Genomic DNA, 13,022 nt, shown 5'->3' with positions numbered 1-13,022 from the left:
GGTACCTCGGGTTACATACGCTTCAGGTTACATACGCTTCAGGTTACAGACTCCGCTAACCCAGAAATAGTGCTTCAGGTTAAGAACTTTGCTTCAGGATGAGAACAGAAATTGTGCTCCGGTGGCACGGCAGCAGCGGGAGGCCCCATTAGCTAAAGTGGTGCTTCAGGTTAAGAACAGTTTCAGGTTAAGAACGGACCTCTGGAACAAATTAAGTACTTAACCCAAGGTACCACTGTAATAATAATATGGCAAATGGTACAGTTCTTTCAGGACCGAAAGAAATCACCTATGGCGTATGGAAATCGAGGCCACTTCTTGCCTGCCTTGCAGGAGAAACTCCGCCCGTTCTTCCGGCTTACGCCATCGGCACGGGGACGAGAGATTTATATAATGGCCTCCCACACACTCCTTTCCGGATTTCTTTGGTTATCTTTGAACAAAGACGATGAGCAAGACCTGGGAAGCTGGCAGCCGGGCACCAAGGTCTCTGCCAAGACGGACCTGGAGAGGTTGGGTGGCAGGATGACGAGGCAAATCAAGATGCCAGCCATTTCACCAGCCCACTAAAAGCCTCCGGGGTCTGTGGCGTAGATAACAGGAAAGGGTAGCCAAGAAGGCTGCGGCGCCTCGGGGGTCCTTGGGGGTCCATTAGCCGGCTGGGGTGATGACTAAAGCCACTTTCAAGCTGGTCCATGGCCAGATGAATCAATACCCTCCATCAAAGGCAGAGAAGGGGCCCTCGCTGATGTCTTTACCTGTTTATAGAATCACAGAACTGTAGGGTTCCAGGGGTCATCCAGTCCAACCCCCTGCCAATGTCATTGCCTGGTTCCTTCCACCCGGCTCTCCTGGTTTCCACACGCACACGGTCTCCTAATAATAATAATAATAATAATAATAATAATAATAATAATAATTTATTCTTTATACCCCACCCATTTGGCTGGGTTTCCCCAGCCACTCTAGGAGGCTCCCAACACAACATTAAAATACAGTAATGCCTCAAACATTAAAAGATTCCCTAAACAGGGCTGCCTTCAGAAGTCTGGTAGTTGTTGTTCTCTTTGACATCTGATGGGAGGGCGTTCCACAGGGAGGGTGCCACCACCGAGAAGGCCCTCTGCCTGGTTCCCTGCAACCTCACTTCTCGCAGGGAGGGAACCGCCAGAAGGCCCTCGGAGCTGGACCTCAGTGTCTGGGCAGAACGATGGGGGTGGAGACGCTCCTTCAGGTCTACTGGGCCTTTGAGGCCGTTTAGGGCTTTCAAGGTCAGCACCAACACTTTGGATTGCGCTCGGAAATGTACTGGGAGCCAGTGTAGGTCTTTCAAGACCGGTGTTATGTGGTCCCGGCGGCCGCTCCCAGTCCCCAGTCTAGCTGCCGCATTCTGGATTAGTTGTAGTTTCCGGGTCACCTTCAAAGGTAGCCCCACGTAGAGTGCATGGCAGTAGTCCAAGCGGGAGATAACTAGAGCATGCGCCACTCTGGCGAGACAGTCTGTGGGCAGGGAGGGTCTCATCCTGTGTACCAGATGGAGCTGATAAACAGCCACCCTGGACACGGAACTGACCTGCACCTCCATGGACAGCGGTGAGTCCAAAATGACTCCCAGGCTGCGCACCTGGTCCTTCAGGGGCACAGTTGCCCCATTCAGGATTATATGTGTTGAGAAATCAGAGAGAGGAACTGAGGGAAGTCTGGGGGTGGAGGAGGGAGGGTTCGATGGGGAGGTGGGGGGGAAAGGGGGGAAATAATGAATATGATATGTTTTGATATTTTGATATGTTGAAATTGTTAATAAAAAAACTTTTTTTAAAAAAAGAAAGAGCGAAAAACAAAGGCACCCTCTCTCTTCGCCTTCGAAGAGAAAGGTGTTGTGGAAAGTCACCTGGAAGGGTCCTGAGGGCAAGGCGCATGCAGAGATTTGCACGTGGCCAAGCCTTCAAAGCTGGCAGGGTTGACCCGGGCTGCGCAACTGATCTGCCCTCCCCTCGCCCTTGAAGATAAGGGGGGCGACCCCCTGAAGGGGGGCTCTGAGGCTCACCTGGAGCCTCCAGGTCATCTTTAATGGGCAGGTGTGGAAAGACAGGCCCGATAACAGCCTGGAGGGGACTGTTCACTCTCAGCCGCACAGAGAGGGTATTTAGCCCTGAAGGACTAGTTAGACAGGATCCGTCCTCACCCCCCACCGCCCTCCACCTTCCATGGTGGAAAAAAAATGAATTTACTCCCTCGTCCAGAGGCTAAAGTTCTGGCAGATAACAGAGCAGGGCTAAAGACTCCCCTGGCTGCAACTGCCTGGGGGGAAATTCGCATCGGTGTCCATCTCGGGCGTTGCACTGGCTGATGGGCATTGTAGTCCGAAATGTCCTTAGGGGTATCCAAGAGCCCGTATAGAGTCCTTACGTAGGTTCCCTATTGGTAGGAGAAAATAACAGAGGCCAACCAGAGAATATTGAGAAGCGAAGCAGCTCATAAGCTTGATCTTTATTGATCTGTTGCAACAGGGTGCTCCCCTCAGACGCAGGAGAGGAGGAGGACCTCGAACAATGACGCGCAAGGCCTTATATAGATATTTTAAATTCCCTGCCCTGGAGCTCCAGGTCACCCCTCCATACATCATACATACATCACAGAAGGGGTGTAACCCAAGACCACCCCTCCCAGAAACATCATACGTACATCACAGAAAAGGCGGTCTACAGCAGAAATCTGAGTGCGTTGTTTATCTCGTCTGACAGGTCACCTGTTAATGCTCACTTGATTGGATACCCTGGGGAGCCTGGCCAGACTTTTTTAATGATAAATACTTAGTTCCTGAGCCAGGTTACAGGCTCACCCTATTCATACACAGACAGGATTTGTGAAGGAAAAGGCAATGGGGAGGGCTTTCCATTTTCCTTTGACCTTGCAGAGAAAACATTTGGTCAGTTTGGGAATCAAAAATGGTTTCAGGTTGGTCTTCCTGTGCTGATCTATGTAGGTGCTTGATTGGTACATTTATGAACATTTATTATATATCTAAGGCTTTAAAATTCTTATCACATCTGCAGGGCACAAGAGCCCTCTTCCCTGTCCGGCGGTTCCCAGAAACTAGGCTCCAGAAGAATTTCTGCCTCCGACTGTGGCATCCTGGCTAGTAGCTGCCGATAGCCCTGTCCTCTATAAATTTTGCCCAATTCTCTTTTTAAAGCCATCTAGGTTGGTGGCCTCATGTGGCAGGGAGTTCCATAGTCCAACTCCGCACTGCTTGAGAATGGAGCCTTCTCTCTCTCTCTCTCTCTTTTTAATAAAAAAAATTATTCAATTTTACAGCATACATTTGAATTCAAACAATAAACATGTAGGATTTCCTGAATCTTTAGACTCCCCTCCACCCCTCTATGGCTTCCATTATCAAGCTTTTTCTCCATCTTTCTTAAAAAATCCCTTTTTACCAGGAGAATTTGATTCTTCTGTTATTTGTTTGTTTGATTGTATGTTTGTTTATTTGTATGTACATCTGTTTTTTCATAAATGTATTTATTTTAAATTAATAAAGATATATATTTTTTAAATCCCTTTTTACCTTAATCTTTAATACATTACAAGTTTTGCTATAATCCTGCCAAAATTTTCAGCTGTTTACAGTGTGCTCTTAGGCAACTTACATTTTCCTCCCATTCCTTATTAAAGTTTCCATCATCTTGGTTTCTGATTTTCCTGGTCATTTTCGCCATTTCAGCATAATCCATCATCTTCATCAACCATTCGTCTTCGGTTTGGACTTTTATCTTCTTTCCATCTCTGGGTCGGTAGCATCCGTGCTACTGTCGTCTCCTGCATAAATAAACTTTTCTGCTCCTTTGGTATTTCTGCAGCTAGAATTCCTAATAAAAAAAGCTTCTGTCCCCCCCCCCCAATGTTATTTTTAACGTTTATTTCAACTCATCATATATCATTTCCCAGAATGATTTTGTTATTTTGCACGTCCACCACATACGGTAGACAGAGCGGGGCCTTCTCGGTGGTGGCTCCCCTACTGTGGCATGCTTTCACCAGGGAGGTGCACCTGACACCATAGCTATCAACCTTTAGGTGCCCGGCGAAGATGTTCTGATTCACCCGGGGGTTTCACTCGCAATAATTCTCCCTCTTTTGGTCGAGTGGGCCAGGACGTGTCCTTTTTTTATGTCAGTACAGGATGAGAACCATTCTCTAATAATGCATTTAAACCTCGCACTGCATTTTCATTTGACGCCGTTTCCTTATTTCTTTTCTTCTTTTAAATTGCAAGCGGCGATCTCGAGTGATCGGCGACAAATAAAACAAAATAATAAAATTATAAATAAGAACCACCCGCTTGCGGCACCTTGAACATGCTTTGAATTGTGAAAAGGGAGCATACAAATAAAATTATATGTGTATTCACAGTATGTAAATTCACCTGCCCCAACAACCCTCTGTTTTAGTTTTAAAAGAGGGACTTGACATCTTTCCACAGGGCCTGCAAGACGGAGCTGTTCTGCCTGGCCACTGGTTTGGACTCAGTCTGACCCTGATGTTTCCCTCCCCTTATGGTCTTGATATATCGGCTACTTTTAAAATGAGGCTGCATTTTAAATTGCATTTTAACCTGTATTTTAAATTGGTGGGTTTTTTTGTCCCCCCCCCCATTATGTTTTTACTGTGATTTTATTGGTGTTAGCCACCCTGAGCCCGGCTCTGGCCGGGGAAGGCGGAGTATAAATAAAATTTATTTTCATTATTATTATTATTAAAGAGACCCCTGTATTTGAGATGCGTTCCAAAGACACAGAAGCAATTTTATTTTATTTTTAAAATAATTTTTATTAAAGGTTTCCCTTGTTTACAAAAGAACACACGTTTTCTCTCTTTTTTTCTACAGATCGGCTACATTTGTTGTGAGACATTGGTAAAAGCATTTTCTTTTCTTTTTTCTGAAAGGCTGAATGTTTGGCCTGCCTTGATAGTTTGGAATCATCGCTAGGATACTGTTAAAGAAAATTACCATTGCAAATGTTTCCAACAACCTGTTGCTTTGCTTGCAACAGAATCCTGAGCGCTTAGTTTCCACACAAACCCTCCTTCTGAAATTGAACCCAATCCCAGGTGCCTTGGGAAGAGGAAGAGGGGAAATTCATAGAATCCTGGAATTGTAGACTTGGAAGGGACACCCAAAGCCATCTAGTCCAGCCCCCTGAAATGCAGGAATCTTAGCTAAAGCATCCATGATGGGTGGCCACCCACCCTCTGATTGTTGTTGTTGTTGAGTTGTTTAGTCATGTCCGCCTCTTTGTGACCCCCTGGACCAGAGCACGCCAGGCACTCCCGTCTTCCACTGCCTCCCGCAGTTTGGTCAAACTCATGCTGGTAGCTTCGAGAACACTGTCCCACCATCTCGTCCTCCGTCGCCCCCTTCTCCTTGCACCCTCCATCTTTCCCAACATCAGGGTCTTTTCCAGGGAGTCTTCTCTTCTCATGAGGTGGCCAAAGTACTGGAGCCTCAGCTTCAGGATCTGTCCTTCCAGTGAGCACTCAGGGCTGATTTCCTTCAGAATGGAGAGGTTTGATCTTCTTGCAGTCCAGGGGACTCTCAAGAGTCTCCTCCAGCACCAGAATTCAAAAGCATCCATTCTTCGGCGATCAGCCTTCTTGATGGTCCAGCTCTCACTTCCATACATCACTACTGGGAAAACCAGAGCTTTAACTATACGGACCTTTGTCGGCAAGGTGATGTCTCTGCTTTTTAAGATGCTGTCTAGGTTTGTCATTGCTTTTCTCCCAAGAAGCAGGCGTCTTTTAATTTCGTGGCTGCTCTCACCATCTGCAGTGATCATGGAGCCCAAGAAAGTAAAATCTCTCACTGCCTCCATTTCTTCCCCTTCTATTTGCCAGGAGGTGATGGGACCTCCAAAAAGGAGAATCCACAACCTGCCAAGGTTGACAGAGGGCAGGGTTCAATCCTGCTGGAATGTGCTTTGCCTGAGGTTTAAAAGAGGGTCTGTTTGCAGAAGGGCTTTGAAGTCCCCATTTAGCCCTGGGGTTAAATGATTAGGATCTGGCATAGCTTGGCATATTGCTATCAGAATGCAAAATCTGGGAATCTTGCCCTTTACCCTCCCGTTTTTACAATATCCCGCCCTTGAAGTAGGAATGTCGCTTTTTTAGGAGCACAGAATGCTATCTCAGGCTGAAACCGTTTCTGAAGAGTCCCGTGAAGCTGAGAAGCCTGCGCACTTTGCCTCTCCCGTCTTTCGGGACCAATATGATCTGCTGGCATCTGAAGGCAGCCCTGTTTAGGGAAGCTTTTAATGTTTGATGTATTAGGGTATTTTAATATTTTTTGGGAAGCCACCCAGAGTGGCTGGGGAAGCCCAGCCAGATGGGCAGGAAATAAATAAATAAATAAATAAATAAATAAATAAATAAATAGTAATAATAATAATAATAATAATAATTACTGGAAGTGCCAGATTTACGTATAAGGTAAAAAAGCTATAGCTTAGGGCCCCGCTCTCTTGGGGGCCCCCAAAAAATGTAAAGGGGGAAAAAAACACCTGGATGTACATTTCCAAAATATAAGATAAAAAAACAAATAAAATAAAACCTACCTACAGCAACAGCATTTTGTGTTGTGTTGTGTAGGCTCCTAGGATATAAGTCATGGGCCTCGCCTGCTAGCCTGCTCCCTAAAATATCCCGGGTTTGCACCTTTCTATATATAGGGTGCCTACATTCTGCATGGACTGGTTGCAGGGCAACATGGGCAAATGGCTTGAGATACCTATGAGGTCCATCAATTACCATTTAACATATATTCAACACACAAAACAGCGACAATTTGTTGTTGACAAAGGACAGCTGGACATAGAAAGGCCCCATTACCTTCAGTAGCTTAAAAGGTAAAGGGACCCCTGACCATTAGGTCCAGTTGTGGCCGACTCTGGGGTCGCGGCGCTCATCTCGCTTTACTGGCCGAGGGAGCCGGCGTACAGCTTCTGGGTCATGTGGCCAGCAGGACTAAGCCGCTTCTGGCGAACCAGAGCAGCGCACGGAAATGCCGTTTACCTTCCCGCCGGAGTGGTACCTATTGATCTACTTCCACTGGTGTGCTTTCGAACTGCTAGGTTGGCAGGAGCAGGGACTGAGCAATGGGAGCTCACCCCGTCGCGGGGATTCAAACCGCCGACCTTCTGATCGGCAAGCCCTAGGCTCTGTGGTTGAACCCACAGCGCCACCCGCGTCCCTTTCAGTAGCTTAGGGCCTCATCAATCCTAAATCCAGCCCTGTCTGCTGAACAAAACAGGCACGGATGGTTGTTAAATAAGGAGCAGCCTCTTGTCGTTGCAGAAGTGTGCAAACTTTAGGGTCACACCAGCGAGCGAGATGGAAGGCATGTTCCCAAATGATCTGCTATGTCTTATCCTAAGAAGAAATCTGTGTGAGATACACTCCCTTCCTAGAACTGGGAAGGACCTGGGAATTTTGGCAGTTGTTCTGCCCCCTGCATTTTCCATCCTTCGTTTCTCCTGGAGCTAGTTAGAAGCTCAGGGATTAGAAGAATTCCAGGTGTGTGGTTGTTATTTCCAATTAAGTGTTGAGCCATCGTACCTGCATCATTTTTTCCAATACAAAGCCAGTCCGACTGGTCCTTGCTATTAACTGTGACCCAAGTTACAGTTTTGGGCACCCCAGTTTCAAGGCTTCCATTCCCTCCCTCTTATTTCCTGGTCTCTTGGAATCACAGGCTTGGAAGAAGAAGAAGATGAAAACAACACCAGAGGTCATCCAGTCCAACCCCAAATCCCCAACAGACGCTCTGCAAAGGGTTATCCACAAAATATGCCCAGCCCTCAAAAAAAGGATATTGTAAAGGTGCAGGCAATATGATCCCAGAGGCTGGAGCTCCCCTATGAAAAATCTGTAGGGTTTTTGTTTTTTATAGTTTTGAAAAACAGCAGTTCGTAAAATTGCATTGTGTGTAGAGAAAACAGACAGAGAGAACACTCCCCCACCCCTCATGAGACTAAATCCAACGGAAGCCAACTGCTGGGAGATTCAGGGCTGCATTTCTTCATTTGGCGCTGTTAAACTGCGGAACTCCCTGCCACAAGAGGAAGTGACAGCTGCTGCCCATTTAGGTGGCTCAGAAAGGGAATTAGACAATGCTGCTTGGGGGCTTCCCTTGGGGGCTTCTGGGTCACTGGGAGAGTAAGGATGCTGGGCTTAGATGGGCCCCCTTTGGCCAGATCCGGCAGACAGGCTATGCTGACGTCCTTGGTTGCTTACAGACCCCAGCCCACGTGCGAGGGAGGTTTCTGACACCCACCCCATATGTGTGGCAGGTGTGCCCTAAAATGTCTCCGGTCCAGTTAGGAGTGGACAATAAGCAAAAGGCACTCTGATCATTCCCCTCCGCATTGTATGTTCCACAACAGAACCTTGACTTTACTCACCGCTGTCCATGGAGGCGCAGGTCAGTTCTGTGTCCAGGGCAGCTCCATCTGGTATGCAGGATGAGACCCTTCCTGCCCGTTGTCTGTCTCTCCAGAGTGGCGCATGCTCTGGTTATCTCCCGCTTGGACTACTGCAATGCGCTCTGCGTGGGGCTACCTTTGAAGGTGACCCGGAAACTGCAACTAATCCAGAATGCAGCAGCCAGACTGGTGACTGGGAGCGGCCGCCAAGACCACATAACACCGGTCTTGAAAGACCTACACTGGCTCCCAGTACGTTTCCGAGCACAATTCAAAGTGTTGGTGCTGACCTTGAAAGCCCTAAATGGCCTCAAAGGCCCAGTACACCTGAAGGAGCATCTCCACCCCCATTGTTCAGCCTGGACACTGAGGTCCAGCTCTGAGGGCCTTCTGGCGGTTCCCTCCCTGTGAGAAGCCAAGTTACAGGGAACCAGACAGAGGGCCTTCTCAGTGGTGGCACCCGCCCTGTGGAATGCCCTCCCAGCAGAAGTCAAGGAAATAAACAGCTATCTGACTTTTAGAAGACATCTGAAGGCAGCCCTGTTTAGGGAAACTTTTAATGTTTACTAGACTATTGTATTTCAATATTTTGTTGGAAGCCACTCAGGGTGGCTGGGGAAACCCAGCCAGATGGGCGGGATATAAATAAATTATTATTATTATTATTATTATTATTATTATTATTATTCAGTGGTATCTCGGGTTACATACGCTTCAGGTTACATACGCTTCAGGTTACAGACTCCGCTAACCCAGAAATAGTATCACGGGTTAAGAACTTTGCTTCAGGATGAGAACAGAAATCGCCCAGCGGCAGCGGGAGGCCCCATTAGCTAAAGTGGTGTCTCAGATTAAGAACAGTTTCAGGTTAAGAACGGACCTCCAGAACGAATTAAGTACTTCACCCGAGGTACCACTGTTTTATTATTAAATATATATAATTCTGACACTGGGATTCCTCCACGAAAGGGGGTTGGGCTGGATGACCTTCAGGGGTCCCTCACAACTCTACAATCCTACGATTCTGTGGCCTCAGAAGCTGGTGGCCTCTCCTTCACTGGAGGTTGCAAAAATGAGATTCGATGGCCATTTGTCCGGGGGCTTTTTTAGCCATGATTCTTGCACTGCAGACAGGATGAGTTTGGGGGATCCCTTCCAAACTCCCCCAATTCTATGACTCTAAGTGTGTCTGGCAAATGCTGTTAAAAAAAAGATCAAAACAAAGTGCAGAGATTTATATGCCCATTTCATTCCATTAAAAGGCGGAGGGGGGTATTTTCAAATTTATTATGTTGTTTCTCATTCCGCCTAGGAAAATTGCAAGCTTATTCCGCCTGCAGGTCTTTCCTCCAGGAGTCAATTTCACACCTTACGATATGATATCTTTATTGTCATTGCCCCACAAAGAACAATGAAATTGAAAAATCTACATAAAACAGATTTTTGGAGGGGAAGTTGATAGATTAGGGAGATAGGCAGATGGATATTCCAATGGCCAAAGTTATTTTGCCAATGAAACAGTGGAATGCTGGTCAGCTGGGTCTGAATCCTTGCTGGGTTACGGGCGAGGTGTTTTTTGTTTAAAAGAATAATTTCATTTTAACAGGTGTCCCTTGTGAAAGGATTCCTCAGAGGCAGGTGAGTCAGTGCCCAGGCGTGTGTTGCCGAACCCTCAATTGTGTCGCCCTCACCTAGAAACTGTGCTCCAACCAGGTCAGGCCACTGGGCCAGACAGCTTGAGTCGTCATCTCTCTGCCGCCTACATAATTCCTTAGGACCCATTTCACAGGTGGGGAAAAGCGAGGCAGGAGGCTAATGGAAAAACTTATTAGGGGTAAGGCAGAGAGGAGAGACTGGCTCAGTTCCTCTCCTTACATGCCTGTTTGGTTCACCTATTAAAGAGTACAGGAGTCTTGCTGGGGTGTTGGTTGGAGTGGAGGCAGTGTGGCGCAGTGGTTAGAGCTGCCTTTCCCACCTTAGGGTCTTCAGATGTCTTTGTACTACTCGTTTTTCTCTTCTGAACCGCCACGAAATTTTTCGATAAATCAAATATGTTTTATTTAAAAAACCAGTGCTTTTTTCTTTTAAAAAATGTTTTAAATCTCATTTTCCTACTCATGTTGAAATACTGCCCCTCAGTGAGGCCAAACTTAAGATTCACAAAATGTTTAGGGGTATGCGTTGTCTCCACAGAAAAAAGCACTGAAAATAATAATAAAAATAAAGTTCCCATCAGCCCCAATCTGCCTGCACAACCCCAACGGTCAGGAAATATTGGGTTTTTGACACCACAAGGTCTGGTGACTCAAGGTTGAGAAGGGCTGGGTTCAAGTGTTGGGCTAGGACCAGGGTTCGAATCCCCAATGGCCACGAAGCTCACTGCATGACTCCTTGGCTGCAGCTTGGCCCTTTGAGCATGAGACTCTTAATCTGAGGGTTCTGGGTTCGAGTTCCAAGTTGGGCAATAGATTCCTACATTTCAGAGGGCTGGACTAGATGACACTCGTGGTCCCTGCCAACTCTGCAATTCTACGATTCCATAAATATAACGAAGAAAGAAAATCAGTAATCAACGAAGCACTCTTAGGCCACTGTAAACCGCCTAAGAATCTTGGGAACTGTAGTTCTGGGAGAACTCCCAGTGCCCTTAAACTACGGTTCACAGGTATATTACACCAGTGGCATTAGCTATATAAGACACCAGTGAAATTAGCTGTATAAGGCAAATAATAAATGTTGGAAATATAAAGATAAAGAAGGAACATTTTATCATATGTGGTGGGAATGTAAAAAAGTAAAGAACTTCTGGGAAATGATATATAACGAGATGGAAAAGATGTTGAAATATACATTTTTTAAAAAACCTAAAGCATTTTTACTTGGTATTATAGGTCAGGGCATTAATAGGCAAGATGTTAAATTGTTTTTATATGCAATAACAGTGGCAAGAGTATTGTTAGCCCAGAAATGGAAACAGGAAGAAATCCCGCCGAAAGAAGAATGGCAGACGAAATTAATGGACTATGCAGAATTGGACAAAATGACAGGGAGGATTCGAAACCTGCGGGACCAGAGATTTCCAGAAGATTGGAAGAAGTATATGAATTATTTGAAGAGCAACTGTAATCAACAAATTACGCTAGTAGGACTACAGGAAGTTGTGTAAGGAGAAATATACAAAGTGTTACAAAGTAGAAAAAGATAGAGATATTGGTTATGAGTTTGAAATGTACTGTAATGGGGAAGATAAGAAATGCATACTAAGAGCTTAGACTGGAAAAATTTCAGACAGGATTGATGGAAGTCAAAAAACTGCATAAGATGTAAAAGTATGTATAATTACTGTTGAGAATGATATGTTAAAAAACTAATTAAAAACTTATATAAAAGTGTTCAATGTGTGGCGCGAGGCAGTCAGGAGGACTTGCCCAGATCCTGCCTGCCGACGTGCCTAGGCAAGGAATCTGAACCCAGGCATCCGAGGTCGGAATTTGGGTCTCTGAACCACGCCGGCCGTCTTGCAGAAAAGCCTAAAGGTTCCCGGTGTTTGTTTTCGCAAAGGCCTTTGGAGCTGAGCAATGGCTTTGGGTGCCTGGAGCGATGCTGCATTTAGTGCACAGGGTGACCCACATTCAGTCAGAGCTTCCTTCCTTCCCGGGGAATCTGGGTCGAGCTTTTTTTGCAAAACTGGCTCCCTCCCTCCTCTCCCTTACGGAGGAATCATGAAGCCCTGCGGGGACTGGAGTTCCCTGGGGTGGGGAGGGGACTCAGGATTGGAACCCAGAGCTCTCCAAGGCCACCTCCTTGACTTTAACCCTTCAGGTCCCACACCCTTGTAAGGTTGAGCTTTGATGATGTTAACGGAGAAATATGAGGGCTCCCTTGGACGAGAAACAAGGACACCAGCCAGGGACACCAGAGCAAAACAGCAGCCAGTAGGCCTTCGTCTTTATTGAAGACTGTCGCGACAGGACTCCCACCTGCCACAAGGTGGAACAAGATGGAAGCCCCGAACAAAAGAGAACCCAAACTTTTATTAGCTGCTAATCCCCATGTTACACGCCCCCCCAAACTACATCACTTATACATCACGGTTACATCATGAAAAGGGAGGTCTGGTGGCAGTAATCTGAGCATCCTGGACCCTGCCCCATGGTTCTCCTTGCCCTCCACCAAACACCCTCAAGTGTAACAAAAATGATATTTACATTTCCCTGTTTCCCAGCCAAGTTCATCCCACCCTTTTGTCTTCATCTGTGTTTGTTATTTCTGGAATGGCTACCTGTCTGGCACTCAGGTATCAGGAGGCCAGGGATTATCACTCAGGCAGAGGGGCTGCTGAGGAGCTGAGCTCACATGTCTATATGAATTTCTGAAGTTTTCCCAGTGAGCCAGTACACAGATCCATTGATCAGTGAATTCTTACATTTGGTATTGTGCAGCAAAGGCCCTTTGAATAGATAGGAAGAAACTGTGATGAAGTGTTTTGTGGGGACAAATCACAAAAGTCACAAAAGTGATGGTGCTGATTTTGGTAGT

This window comes from Podarcis raffonei, chromosome 13 (genome assembly GCF_027172205.1).
Source record: "Podarcis raffonei isolate rPodRaf1 chromosome 13, rPodRaf1.pri, whole genome shotgun sequence".
In the NCBI taxonomy this organism is placed as follows: Eukaryota; Metazoa; Chordata; class Lepidosauria; order Squamata; family Lacertidae; genus Podarcis; species Podarcis raffonei.
Note: the sequence above shows the minus strand (reverse complement) of the source record.